The sequence below is a fragment of the Oryx dammah genome, unplaced genomic scaffold (assembly GCF_014754425.2).
Source record: "Oryx dammah isolate SB20612 unplaced genomic scaffold, SCBI_Odam_1.1 HiC_scaffold_23, whole genome shotgun sequence".
In the NCBI taxonomy this organism is placed as follows: domain Eukaryota; kingdom Metazoa; phylum Chordata; class Mammalia; order Artiodactyla; family Bovidae; genus Oryx; species Oryx dammah.
This window is the reverse complement of record NW_024070207.1, coordinates 31,252,569-31,266,741: the sequence shown is the minus strand read 5'-3', so window position 1 is coordinate 31,266,741 and position 14,173 is coordinate 31,252,569. Positions and strand designations below refer to the sequence as shown.

General features: G+C 40.4%; 1 protein-coding gene across 1 annotated transcript in view; it reads right to left on the bottom strand.

Annotated features, from left to right (window-relative positions):
- TENM1 (teneurin transmembrane protein 1) overlaps positions 1–14,173 on the bottom strand; it is a 413,153-nt gene that overhangs the window by 165,549 nt on the left and 233,431 nt on the right. The window lies entirely within an intron of this gene.

The following is a 14,173-nucleotide window of genomic DNA, read 5'->3' as shown; positions in this document are numbered from 1 at the left end:
CCTATCCCATAGCACTACTTCAAGTGTTTCAGAGACCACTTTGAGGTTCCTGTGTGACAGATAGATGTCTTACAGTTCATTTATTAGAAGCCAGCATTCTCAATTGTGAATTATGACTTCATCATGAGAGTTTTGTTTGATAATTGACTACTTCAGGGAATTAAAAATAGTACCCCTGTGATTGGGAAGGATGAATGAATAGTCCTCCTCAAATACTTAATTTATGAACACTAACCCCATTTTTCCTTTATCTACAACCATGTAATTACAATTTGGTATTTCATAACTCACATACATTTGAAGGCTCTAATATCAGATATCTGGAGGTTTCCACATATCACATACTGGTTTTTTGATATAAGTTATCTAAGCTGGTACAGCACCATGAAAGCATGTAATGTTACAGCATAAACCTGTTTTCATGTTCTGAAAATGTGAATGCAGTGAATGTTCATATGCAAACCCAGTAAAATCTCATTAGTTTTTACTTAAATAGAACTGGCTGATTTAATCTTACTCAGTTGGTCACTAGCCCAAATAAATAATACCTACTAACTGGGTAATTTCAAATCCTGAAAGATGATGCTGTGAAAGTGCTGCATTCAATATGCCAGCAAATTTGGAAAACTCAGCAGTGGCCACAGGACTGGAAAAGGTCAGTTTTCATTCCAATTCCAAAGAAAGGCAATGCCAAAGAATGCTCAAACTACCGCACAATTGCACTCATCTCACATGCTGATAAAGTAATGCTCAAAACTCTCCAAGCCAGACTTCAGCAATACGTGAACTGTGAACTTCCTGATGTTCAAGCTGGTTTTAGAAAAGGCAGAGGAACCAGAGATCAAATTGCCAACATCCACTGGATCATGGAAAAAGCAAGAGAGTTCCAGAAAAACATCTATTTCTGCTTTATTGACTATACCAAAGCCTTTGACTGTGTGGATCACAATAAACTGTGGAAAATTCTGAAAGAGATGGGAATACCAGACCACCTGACCTGCCTCTTGAGAAATCTGTATGCAGGTCAGGAAGCAACAGTTAGAACTGCACATGGAACAACAGACTGGTTCCAAATAGGAAAAGGTGTACATTAAGGCTGTATATTGTCACCCTGCTTATTTAACTTATATGCAGAGTACATCATGAGAAACGCTGGACTGGAAGAAGCACAAGCTGGAATCAAGATTGCCGGGAGAAATATCAATAACCTCAGATATGCAGATGACACCACCCTTATGGCAGAAAGTGAAGAGGAGCTAAAAAGCCTCTTGATGAAAGTGAAAGAGGAGAGTGAAAAAGTTGGCTTAAAGCTCAACATTCAGAAAACGAAGATCATGGCATCTGGTCCCATCACTTCATGGGAAATAGACGGGGAAACAGTGGAAACAGTGTCAGACTTGATTTTTTTGGGCTCCAAAATCACCGCAGATGGTGACTGCAGCCATGAAATTAAAAGACGCTTACTCCTTGGAAGAAAAGTTATGACCAACCTAGATAGCATATTCAAAAGCAGAGACATTACTTTGCTGACTAAGGTCCGTCTAGTCAAGGCTATGGTTTTTCCTGTGGTCATGTATGGATGTGAGAGTTGGACTGTGAAGAAGGCTGAGCGCCGAAGAATTGATGCTTTGAACTGTGGTGTTGGAGAAGAGTCTTGAGAGTCCCTTGGACTGCAAGGAGATCCAACCAGTCCATTCTGAAGGAGATCAACCCTGGGATTTCTTTGGAGGGAATGATGCTGATGCTGAAACTCCAGTACTTTGTCCACCTCATGCGAAGAGTTGACTCATTGGAAAAGACTCTGATGCTGGGAGGGACTGGGGGCAGGAGGAGAAGGGGACGACCGAGGATGAGATGGCTGGATGGCATCACGGACTCGATGGACATGAGTCTGAGTGAACTCCGGGAGATGGTGATCAACAGGGAGGCCTGGTGTACTGCGATTCATGGGGTTGCAGAGTCGGACACGACTGAGCGACTGAACTGAACTGAACTGAACTGGGTAACATTAAAAGCAGCTAGGTAGGAGCATTGCCCATCAACATTCTAGGACTTTGGGAAAGGTGGTGCTATTGAAAATGCAGATAGTTTTTTAAGCAGAATTATTTTCCTCATGGCTAGTGATGTTTCAAGTAAAACAAAATGGGGGCACTCCCCCTGAGGTAGGGTGGCTATTTTCCCATCTGCCCTGGTAATTGCTTGTCAAAAGTAGGCTTGCTTTGGATGCCTGAGATCCCGAAAGTAATGGGAAAAAGATCAAGTGTTTTGAAGCAATAAGAAAACTGACGACACAGTCACATTTCTCAGGGCTGTGAAAGTGTACCGGTTTGCCTCATTTAGACACATGATTATTTTTGTCCAGAATTTGAATCCTGAAATATGTGTCCTGGAAGCCCTTGCAACCCTTGAATAATCTCAAGTTTTATTTTACTTTTTTGATTGGTTTGTTTTTGGCTTGTTTTATACATTACTCAAATGGTTTTATCTTTGTAATCAGCCTGATGGGGTTTTATTAACCTCATTAACCTTTCCTGTCACTTCTCTGTGAATCTGCCCTTCAAATAATGGATAGTCATTAAATACAGGGCAAGTCTGTCTTGTTGGCTATAGCTTGGCCATGGATTACTCTTCCCTCCAGGAGGAAAAAGTGTGGTCTAACTTTGTCCACCCCAGTGCTAGCTCTGGCTTGTTAATAATCATCGATGTGACTTTTCCTAAGAAATGGAATTACTCTCAGCCTCGTTTGTTCCTTATGGAAAGTGAGACTAATAGTTCTTCCCTGCCTTATTCCTAATCAGCTCATGAAGATACTGGAACAATAAAGTGACTGTCTTTTGAACTTGATCTTTCAAATTATATTATGTACCCTGATATCTATATTTATATATATAAATGCATATTATATATACAAATATACAATATGAATATATGTATTTATATAAATAAGATATTCATTAAGCACTTACTATGAGTCAGGTACCATGCCAGGCACTTTCCTTATTTCATTTCACTTACCATCAATATAGCCCTGAGTAGGTGCAACTAATAGCCTGTTTAAAAAAAATGAGGAAATGGATTCAAAGAGGCCAAAAAATGTTGCTTAAGTTAATACAGCTATTAAGTGGCAGAATTGGTGGAGGTCTTTTGACCTGGGCTCTCAAGGGCCTAAGCTGTAGCATTTTTAAGAGAAGATGTGAATGATGTAGCTAGAAAGGAAAAGAAAGTGCTCACCCACAAAGATGGTGCTATCCATAGGCTATCACTACTCTGTAGACCTTTCCCGATTGCTGAGCACTTTCTACGCGCAGGGTGTATAGTGGATATGTCACACGGTGTCATTTGTTCTTTCTCCCTAAACTAGCATTTACTCTGCCCTCTCTAGGGACAAGTTTAGATGACAGAACCAGCTAAAGTCACTTCACGTAGATCATATGGCTGAGAAGTAGGTACTAAGGATTTGAGCCTTTCAATCTTAATTTCGCAGTAAGATAAAATACTAGAAAACACCTATTCACACTGAGATAAGCTGTAGACAGCTACTGTGCATTACTAATGACTGTTATTAAGTACCTCAGGACATCTGAGTTGCAAAATATCACAAGGAACCAACTGAACGGCTTTTTAAAGATTTATGCTTGGATTTCTTTGCTCAAGAACTTGCAAAGAAGTGAAAGTCGCACATTCTTTCTTTTTTGGTACGTTTAGGTGTTGAATGCTGATTTCAAGAGCTAGTCAGCATTATAAATCTTGGAGCCTTCAGCAGTTTGTAATTTGTTAAATGTGTCTTGAACATGTGTTTCCTGAACTTTAGCATTAGATAAAATAGTTCACTGAACAATCAGGAGTTCCCATCTTCACAGGTGTAACACCTTTCACATAAATGAGATGAAAGTGCTTTATTAGCAAGTAGCAACAATCTAACTTCTCACTTGGGACAACAACTGCACAAGTGATAAGCAAAGGAGGTTGCTTAGGAAAAGTAATGTGGGAAGACAGAATCACAAGGGATCATGGCAGAGTCAAACCATTCTTGGGTTCCTTTTCCAAATGTGGGCAGGTTATGTGCAGTGCCTCCCTTTAGAAAGAAAGGTGAACACAGACATTGGCAGGTGCTGATGCTTTAGAAAGAGATTTCCTCAGTCCTTATTCAACTTATTCAGCATCTGTTGCATTGTGTGTTTACCAACCCCTAGTTGTATACCTGGTATAATGTCTTTCATACTCTTAAAATTAAAAATACACACAGATTTGCCATACGTAAATAGACTTGGAGGTCCATAACTGCTAGATTCATGAAAAAGTTAAACACAAAACATATGGATTCAAATTTGTTCCTCAGCAAAATTACGAATGATTATGTCACAAACCTTCTGGGGGAAGACCTGTACATAGACTGTGAATGTTAATTCAATGAATGCTTTTAAAATTTTAATTAATTAATTTTTGGCTGTGCTGGGTCTTTGTTACTGCACCCAGGCTTTCTCTAGTTGCAATGAGTGGAGTGGGAGCTACTAGTTGAGGTGCACGGGCTTCTCATTGCAGTGGCTTCTCTCATTGCAGAGCACGGGCTTTAGGGTACACAGGTTTCAGTAGTTGTAGTGCACGGGATTAGTTGCTCTTAGGCATGTGGGATCTTCCCAGAGCAGGGATCAACCCCACGTCCCCTGCACTGGCAAGGCAGATTCCTTATTATTGGACCACCAAGTGAAACTGAAAGTGTTAGTCACTCAGTTATGTCCAACTCTTTGTGACCCCATGGACTGTAGCCTGCCAGGCTCCTCTGTCCATGGGATTCTCCAGGCAAGAATATTGGAGTGGGTTGCCATTCCCTTCTCTGGGGGATCTTCCCAACCCAGGGACCAAACCTGGGTATCCTGTATTGCAGGCAAATTCTTTACCATCTGAGTCATCAGGGAAGCCCACCGAGGAAGTCCTCAATGAATGTTTTAATATTGCAATAGCATTGCACTTCTTATAAATATTCTAGAATATAAGGTTTTCTTATCCCTTCTTTTTCATAATTCCAAATCAGGGCACAGTCTCTATATATTTGATTTCTTTTAGGGTCAAACACTAATGGATGAAGATCTGCTATTTTTGTTTTTTTCTTTTCATAACTAAATGGTCAATGGCTGTTGCTGATTTCTCTTTCTGGAGGCTATTCAGTTTGTCTGAAGTAGTCAGCTTTTCATAATACTCCTAGAGGACAGGCACCCCATCCACTTATCAGGAAAACCTGGTACAGTAATCAGTGTGTAGTAATTCCTTGAGAAAGGTTGGTTCTACCTTTCTGTTTCACACAAGGCCACAGGATCCTGATTCAGTGGGCCCCTACAAGTGACAGCCAGGCTCTGGATTGTGTGATAGGCTACTGCATAGTCCAGGTGGCAGGAAATGTTCATGTTACAATCAACTAACATATAGATGAATACTATGAGGTCTCAGCTTTAGTGTCATCTCCCCAGAGAGGATTTCCCAGACCACTCTGTCTAAAATGGTCACTCTTTGTCCCTAACCTTTCTTTACCTCAGTCAACAGCACCTATTCCTACCTGACATTTAATCTTTTTCATTATTGTCAGTTTTCTTCACTGGAGTATAAATGCTGTGCTTAGTAGTTCAGCCATGTCCGACTCTTTGCAACCCCATGGATTGCAGCCTGTGAGGCTCCTGTCCATGGAATTTTCCAGATAAGAATACTGGAGTGGGTTGCCATGCCCTCCGCTAGGGGATCTTCCTGACCAAGGGATTGAACCAGGGTCTTCCGCATTATAGGTGGATTCTTTACCGTCTGAGCCACAAGGGAAGCCAATTTGTCTGCTGTAGTCTGGAGCCTGTTGCTGCTGCTAAGTCACTTCAGTCGTGTCCAACTCTGTGCAGCCCCATAGACGGCAGCCCAACAGGGTCCCCCGTCCCTGGAATCCTCCAGGCAAGAACACTGGAGTGGGTTGCCATTTCCTTCTCCAATGCAGGAAAGTGAAAAGTGAAAGTGAAGTCGCTCAGTTGTGTCCAACTCCTAGCGACCCCATGGACTGTAGCCCACCAGGCTTCTCCATCCATGGGATTTTCCGGGCAAGAGTACTGGAGTGGGGTGACAGTGCCAATACACGAACCAAGTAAACACTGTCATTTTCATCAATCTCGAGATGAAATGATTAATCTTCCCCAAATATGGATTATCTTGAAAGAAATTGTAGGATCTATCATTACAAATGATGCCAAAGTATGGTTAATGGGGACATTTTTTCACTGTGGTGAATGGGAGTTTTTTGGGGTGATTGTTTTTTCCCCTTGAATTCATCTAACACAAACATTTCAAATTGTATTGAAAATTATTTATAGCTCCAGATGTCATAGGATGAAACGTCTTGCAAATAGTTAAGCTGCTCACTGTCCAAATAAGCTTTGAATTTTTTCTTGCAAATCACCAATAGACTCCTGTGAGTGTCCATTTTAGCAGCTCCTCATACTCTCCTGAATCAATTAGTCACATCTCTGAATGACTGCTGAAAACTTCCAGGTCAGTCTTGCTTCTGAAATTGTTTAATGATTTTGTCTCATTTAGTAGAATATGTCTTCTCTTACATCCATTTAGATTACCTGTCTACTCCAGCAAAGCAGCAGAATTTGGGACTCTGAGTTGATGAACCCCAAGCTACTTGATGTTCCATAATCCACAGAATTTATTAAAATTTATAATTAATTTAATTTTTTACGTATCTGCATGAAATTTTGACTGCTTCCCCCACTGGAATGTAAAGGGAATTCTGTGAATAAGGGGACCCTGTTTCTTTTGTTTACCCAAATCTCCACAGTTCCTGGCACAGAGTGGGTGACTCAAGAAATATCTGTTGAATAAAGGAGTGAACACATATCTTCATTATTTTGTAAAAATGAGTTGATAGCAGGATATTAGATTACATTAGGGAGAGCAGAGGACTTTGGTAAATATTGTAGAGAAATTTAAAATATTCAGTAACTCTGGAAATATTAATGTATCAATAAAATGTACATTTCAAAACAATAATTTGTATCTTTCAAGTATGGTTATTCTTAAGTCTTTAGTCTAATCCAAGATCAGCAATTTATGCAGCAATGATCATCTTCCTACAGCCTTTCCCTTAACCTCAGTCTTGATTTAATAACTCATTTTGCCATTCACAGGATTTTACATGGTATATGTTCCCAAATCAACTAAGTGCAGAAAAGCATATTTTATTAAATAAGTTATGATAAGTAATTATGGCTGTTACCTGGTATCATGAATAATCAGGCGTGTGCATCAAGATTTCATTATGGAGGGGAGTGTCATAAAGGAAGGGAAGGACTTGGGTAAATAAAGAGTTTGCCAAGAAGGCCATGCTCAAGGCATTTGCAGCACCTCAGTTTGTTTTGGGGCGCTTGTCTTGGGTTTTCTCATGAGCTGGAACACCAAAGTGAGCCAGTTCACAGCAGTCTTCCTACTGACTCTCTGATACTGCTCATTATTTTCTAATCTTTTCTTGGTTCTAAGTTTTGATTATCAAACCCACTGAAGGCAGAGAGCATTACTGATGGTTACACAAAGTTATAAACGATGTCAATTATGGACAGGCTCTGCCAGTGGTGGAATGCCTCATAAGTTAAAAAAAAAAAAAAAGAGTAATTACTTTGCTACTGATATATAATCACTTCATCTTTTATGAATTTGTTCCTGTGCTATTTGGAGAACAGTAACCTTACCTTTAGGCTGCTCTGACATTTGGGAATTAACTAATATGAGGTCCTAATATCATCTGTGTGTTCTAGGCACCAAAATGAGTTTTTCCTTAGTAAATATGAGAAGAGCACTTCAATATCACTGCATCTTTGTCACTCACTCATCTACTCATTTTTTTTAAACCTCTTTTCTGCCAAATCCTGTGTTAGAATCTGGGGATATGGTGGTGTGGTAGATTAGAGATGGTCATACATTCTTTGATACTTCTCTCAGTAAAAGGTTGGATTTCTGACCCTCCCTTTGAATCTGAGCAACCTCTGTGACTACTTTAATACATAGTATATACCACAAGTGACACTGGTATAATTTTGGATCCAGATCTTAAGAGACTGGCACCTTCTGGTTCCTGTCTCTTGGAATACTCCAACTTGGAGTTCTGAGCTCAGGCAAACTCAAGGTTGGCTGCCATGCCCATAGGCAGCGTGAATGGAGAGGATTTAAGCAGGAAGAGGGATTCCTGGCGGAGAAGGCAATGGCACCCCACTCCAGTACTCTTGCCTGGAAAATCCCATGGACAGAGGAGCCTGGTAGGCTGCAGTCCATGGGGTCGCTACGAGTCGGACACGACTGAGCAACTTCACTTTCACTTTTCACTTTCCTGCATTGGAGAAGGAAATGGCAACCCACTCCAGTGTTCTTGCCTGGAGAATCCCAGGGACGGGGGAGCCTGGTGGGCTGCCGTCTATGGGGCTGCACAGAGTCGGACACGACTGAAGCGACTTAGCAGGGATTCCTGGAGGCTAGCCAGCTCTTCTAGCTCCCAGCTGAGTTAGATTAGCTGAAAGCCCAAATATCACGGAGAAAAGACAAGTCATCCTGGCCACACCCTGTCAGAATTTCTTATCCTTCCTTCCTTTCCTTTTTTTCCCTGCCTTATTTTCTAACCCACAGAATCAAGAAATCTAATCATAACCAATTATTTTAATCCACTATATTTTGGAGGAGTTTGCTATACAGTGATAGATAATCAAAACAAGAGAACAAATCAGACTTGATCCTTGTCCTCACAGAAATCAGATTTAGCAGCGAGGATGGTTCAGAGCTTCTGTACCGCACATCCCAGAGTGGCACAAGAATTTGAAATACAGCAACTTCACAGAAAGTTAGAACTAGAAGAAACCTATCACCCTGCTCAACCTCTTCATTTTGTAGCCTGTTAACCCCACTGTCATGGGCTTTGTTTTTGTTTAGTTGCTCAGTCGTGTCCGACCCTTTGTGACCCCATGGACTGTAGCCCACCAGGTTCTTCTGTCCATGGGATTCTCCAGGCAAGAATACTGGAGTGGGTTGCCACTTCCTCCTCCAGGGGAGTTTCCTGACCCAGGGATTGAACCCAGGTCTCCTGCACTGCAGACAGATTCTTTACCCCTGAGCCACCAGGGAAGCCCTCGTGTGGTTAGCGCTTTTCAACTAGGCTAAGGATTCCAGTAGAAGCAGGTGCATGAGACTGCCGCAACCACACCCAGCAGCAGCGCTGCAAATTTTAAGATCTTTAAATTGTTCTTAAAACTTTAAGTGACAAACATAATAGTAAAATGCCTCTTAACATCCACATCATTCTCACAGAATGTGGACATTTTGTTTCCACTATGGTGGGACCTGGGAGTCTATTAGCCCAAGGTGTGAGGCAGAGTGTCTATCAACTTACTCATGAGGTGCATGCAGGCCCCTTAGTGAAATATTGGTGGAAATATCCTTCCATTAATCTGATTCCTAGTTCATGCTCAGTCACTTTTTTTTCCTCTTAGTTAAGATAGGATTTTTACATACTCTCAGGAAAACAGATCAGAAAGTGAAAAAAAAAAAAAAAAACACTTGAGGTCTTTCCGTGGAAAGCTAGAGAAGCTGTGTAGTCCAGATGTTACAAACTCAAATGCCAAAAGGGTCAGGCAGGACATTAAAAGTATGGGAGTTGAGCCAGAAGCAAGGGAACCAGTGACTGGTGAGCTAGAGAGGCATGCCATTGACATTCCAGAGGGGTGGCTGGCCCTCAACTCTGGAACACCTATACCAGAGATGTCAAATTTTGTTAATTTTCTAGAGAATGAAGACATTCCAATTTTTATGTTAGATGTCTTAGTTTCTAAATGTTGGGCCAAACAAAATACAGCTGTGGGCTGATAGTAAGTAAGGCCTGATGTAGACACTAGACGTGGATTGATGTGTGGATCAGCCTCTTGTGGCTACAAAACAGACAAATGAGTTTGGCCAGACCTTGCTGTCAGCGGTTGCACTAACCCCGGTAGGATTTTGTTTTTTAAATGCACTTCTCCATTAGTGATGGCGAGTGAAATGTCTGGCTTTGCAAATTACTGCTGTCGTTTAGTTTAATGTACTCTTGTTTTTACATATTTATAAAAACCTTTTACATTATTAATAGTGATTAAATGCTTAGACACTGAAGATCAATAATGCTTCTGTTCACCTATTTACATTATTAAAAAGTAATAAGTCATACAGGGCGTGCAGAATATGTCGTTTACTTTGTAGTCATGTTTGGAGTTGGTTAAAAAAAAGAAAGAAACTCAGGCTACAGGGTAAAATGTATTTAAGGAAAAAACAGTAACTGACAGGCTTGCTGGGAGACTCTACTGTGGGCAAATGGCATGTTGCCAGTGACATCACACCATCAGGGGCACATGAGATCCACGTTCCATGTGCTCTCACATACCAGTGCAGAGAACTCACAACAAGAAAGCTAGTCTCACTTGGATGCACAAGGATGAACAGCTATTTAACCTTTATGCATCCTTGCAACAGTTAGTCACCTATATGCCATCATCTTTAACTCACAGGCCTCCGATGGTGGCAACACTCAGCAGCAAGTCCTCCGTGTGGCTCACAGTTTGCCAGTAGGCAAATGAGCCCCTCAGCAATGATTTCTTCATCTGCCTCCCCAGCTATCACTCAATTATGTGGCAAAAACCTAAGAGCAAATTGGATTTCCTGATTACAGTACCTGTGTTCTAGATCTGAGGAGAGCAACCCCACAGTCAGATATGTATAAGGACCAAAAGTCTTTAGCCTGGCTCTCTAAGGAGCCGAAGTGGCTCAACATAGTGGTTTAGAAGTTTGGCTCTCAGTATGAATCTGCTTGCATTCAGATCCTGGCTCTGACACTCACTGATTGTGACCTTGGGCAAGCAACTTGACATCTCAGTTATTGTTTTCTTACCCCCAAAGTGGGGATCACAATGGTACCTACCATATCAGGTTTTTGTAAGGATTAAATAACACATGTAAAAGCTTAGTATGAGACCTGACACAAAAGAAGTGCTTAATAAAAATTTACGTGTAGCAAAAGGCCCATTTTACCAGTTGTTCTACCAAGAAGTTCATTACCACTGGCTTGAACTTTGTAAATAATATCATCAAAATATCATTGAAATGTGTTCAAATATTGCCTGGTTTCCAGATGTCATTCAACCAGATGTCATTCATCCTGTATAAATTAGATCTCAGTCACTTGGCTTATTTAAAAACAAGTTGAAACAAGTTGAAATGGGGCAGTAGTGGTATAACAGAAAGATTATAAGAGTTACTACATAGGAATAAAACTACCATGTGACCCACTACTGGGCATATACCATGAAAAAATCATAACTGAAAAAGACACATGTATCCCAATGTTCATTGCAACACTATTTACAATAGTCAGGACATGGAAGCAACCTAGATGTCCACTGACAGATGAATGGATAAAGAAGATGTGGTACATTTATACAATGGAATATTACTCAGCCATAAAAGGAGTGAATTTGAGTCAGTTCTAGTGAGGTGGATGAACCTAGAGCCTGCTATACAGAGTAAAGTAAGTCAGAAAGAGAAAAACAAACACTGTATATTAGTGCATATATATGGGATCTAGAAAAATGGTACTGATGAACATATTTGCAGAGCAGGAATGGACACAGATGTAGAGAACAGACTTGTGGCCACAAGGGGAAGGAGAATGTGGGATGAACTGAGAGAGTAGCATTGACATATATATATACTACCATGTGCAAAATAGACAGCTAGTGGGAAGCCACGATAAAATACAGGGAGCTCAGCCAGGTGCTCCATGATAGCCTAGAGGGGTGGGATAGGGGGTGGGTAGGAGAGAAGCTCAAGAGGGAGGTGATATACATATATATACTTACAGCTGATTTGTGTTGTCATATGGCAGAAACCAACACAACATTGTAAAGCAATTATCCTCTAATTTTTTAAAAAAAGAGTTGCTACAAAACAAGGCTATTGGCTGTGTGATGTTGGACAATTATTTAATCTCTCTGAACCTCAGTCTCCTCATATATAAAATGCACCAAGACAATACTTACTTCACAGGGATACTGTGAGGATACAATGAAATACTGTTTGTTTGAAAGCAGCACAGACTAAAAAGTACAATAGAGATGTAAGAGCTTATAACTATTATTACTTACACTCTACATGATCAGAGTTGGATTTATTTTATCCAAAGATACTCTGAATAACACTGTATTACGTGTTGATCTTTTAGAGGAAATATAGTTAGATTGCTTGTCCTCAACTATTTCCCTTTTCTGACAGATTAGAGATGTGTGTCAGAGCTGAGGTCACTTGGTGAAGGAGACCGTAGTTCTGAATTCAAATGCGACTTTCAGAGCTACTTGATAACTTGGAGCATTTTACATAAGAATAAGGAAAACTCAGTCAAGCCAGGAGGAGGAGAAGGGCATTAAGCACCACAAGTAATAGGTTTGTTCACTCTGCGACTGGCTGGCAAACACTGCTGAAGCATGAAGCCGAACCACAGTGGCTGGAATTTCTCTTCACTTTTCTAAGTTTATTGCTCAAACGCCCTCCTCTGGGTCACAATGACTTGGCTCCTGTCTCGCTCAGGTCCTGACTTTCTCCCTGTACTTGAGTTCAGTGAGTCATTTAAATATGTATCTCCATGTCATGGAAGTTGTTATTTCATTTACCTTTTCTTCATTTCGACTGAGTTTCCTTAAGCATGAAGGTTTTTTGTTTCCTTTGTTCCTCTGGAGTGCAATAAATAAGCATCTACTATCTAAATACATACTTTGACTGCAGCCATTTGAAATTACCCTAGACTTGCTATTGAACTGGGGGAGATACTTTAAAATGGGGATGACTGAGTCTCTTGGAAGAAGGCAAACTTTGACTAGATCCTCTGGCAGAGAAGGTCTTTCTTGTGGTACATCAGCATTTGAGTTTGGGGTTCTATTTAAAGATTTAAAAGGTTAGAATTGCACATAATAAACATAATGAGAAGCAACTAAGCCTGTGCACCACAACTATCAAAGTCCACATGCTCCAGGGCCCGTGAGCCACAACTGAGCCCACGCACCACAACTACTGAAACCTATGCACCTAGAGCCTGTGTCCCACAACAAAAGAAATGACTGCAATGAGAAGCCTGTGCACGGCAACAGAGAATAGCCCCTCCTCACCGCAGCTAGAGAAAGCTGGTGCATAGCAACAAAGACCCAGTGCAGCCAGATAAAGAAATAAATAATAAAAAATTTAAAAAACAAAACAAAAAATAAAAGATCAAGAAGAGAGAAAAATAAACATAATGAGAAAATTTTAAGTTTCAATAACAGTTCTGGTATACAATTTGGGAGAAGGATGTTGACTGTTTTAAATTTCCATGTATGTTTTTTTTTTTACCCCTTTCCTACTGTGCACAAGGGTCAAGACTGAATTGTAATTTTCTTAGATTGTCACTCAGATCAATATAAACTCTTGACTGAACTTTTCTCAGGGACTGATAATACCCACTAGGATGCGACTGTGTGGGTGGGATGTAGACAAGTGCTCCCGGACAAATACTTTCCATTTTTTTTTTTTAAACGTTCTGTTTGTAATAGTCTAGAAGCTGCTGAAATATCAGAAACAGAATGAAGGGAAGACTCTATATTCCATGCTTGGGGGGGTATTTCTTTTTTATCCTCTGGTCTTTATTGTATCTGAATTGAACTTGCAGCTGCCACAACCATTTTTCTATTAAACCTGAGAATGAAGTTTCTGCTGAAGGTGGTAGACTAGAGAAATGTAAAGGACCTGGGGCCTTGATGATGGTACTGAAGTCTTAGCTCAGCCAACCCCTGAACCCCACAACTGCTGGACTTTCTATTTTGAGAGATAAACATCCTTACTGTTTAACAACAATATTTAAACATGTTTAATTGTGGCATGAACAAAAGAGGACATTTTTAAGCGATCAGAAATATTGACTTCAGTGACTTACTTATATCTAGTGCTAATGACTAAAACGTATCATTGCTGAAGATGAAGCAGAGAAGGACAATGAGCGAAGTCATGTTATTACATTTCAAATAAATAAATTAGTTTTTTAAAAATTTTTCATCTAATGGGTTGGATTTTGGTCTCAGGTCTTTAGTGACAATTCACACATTTGAGC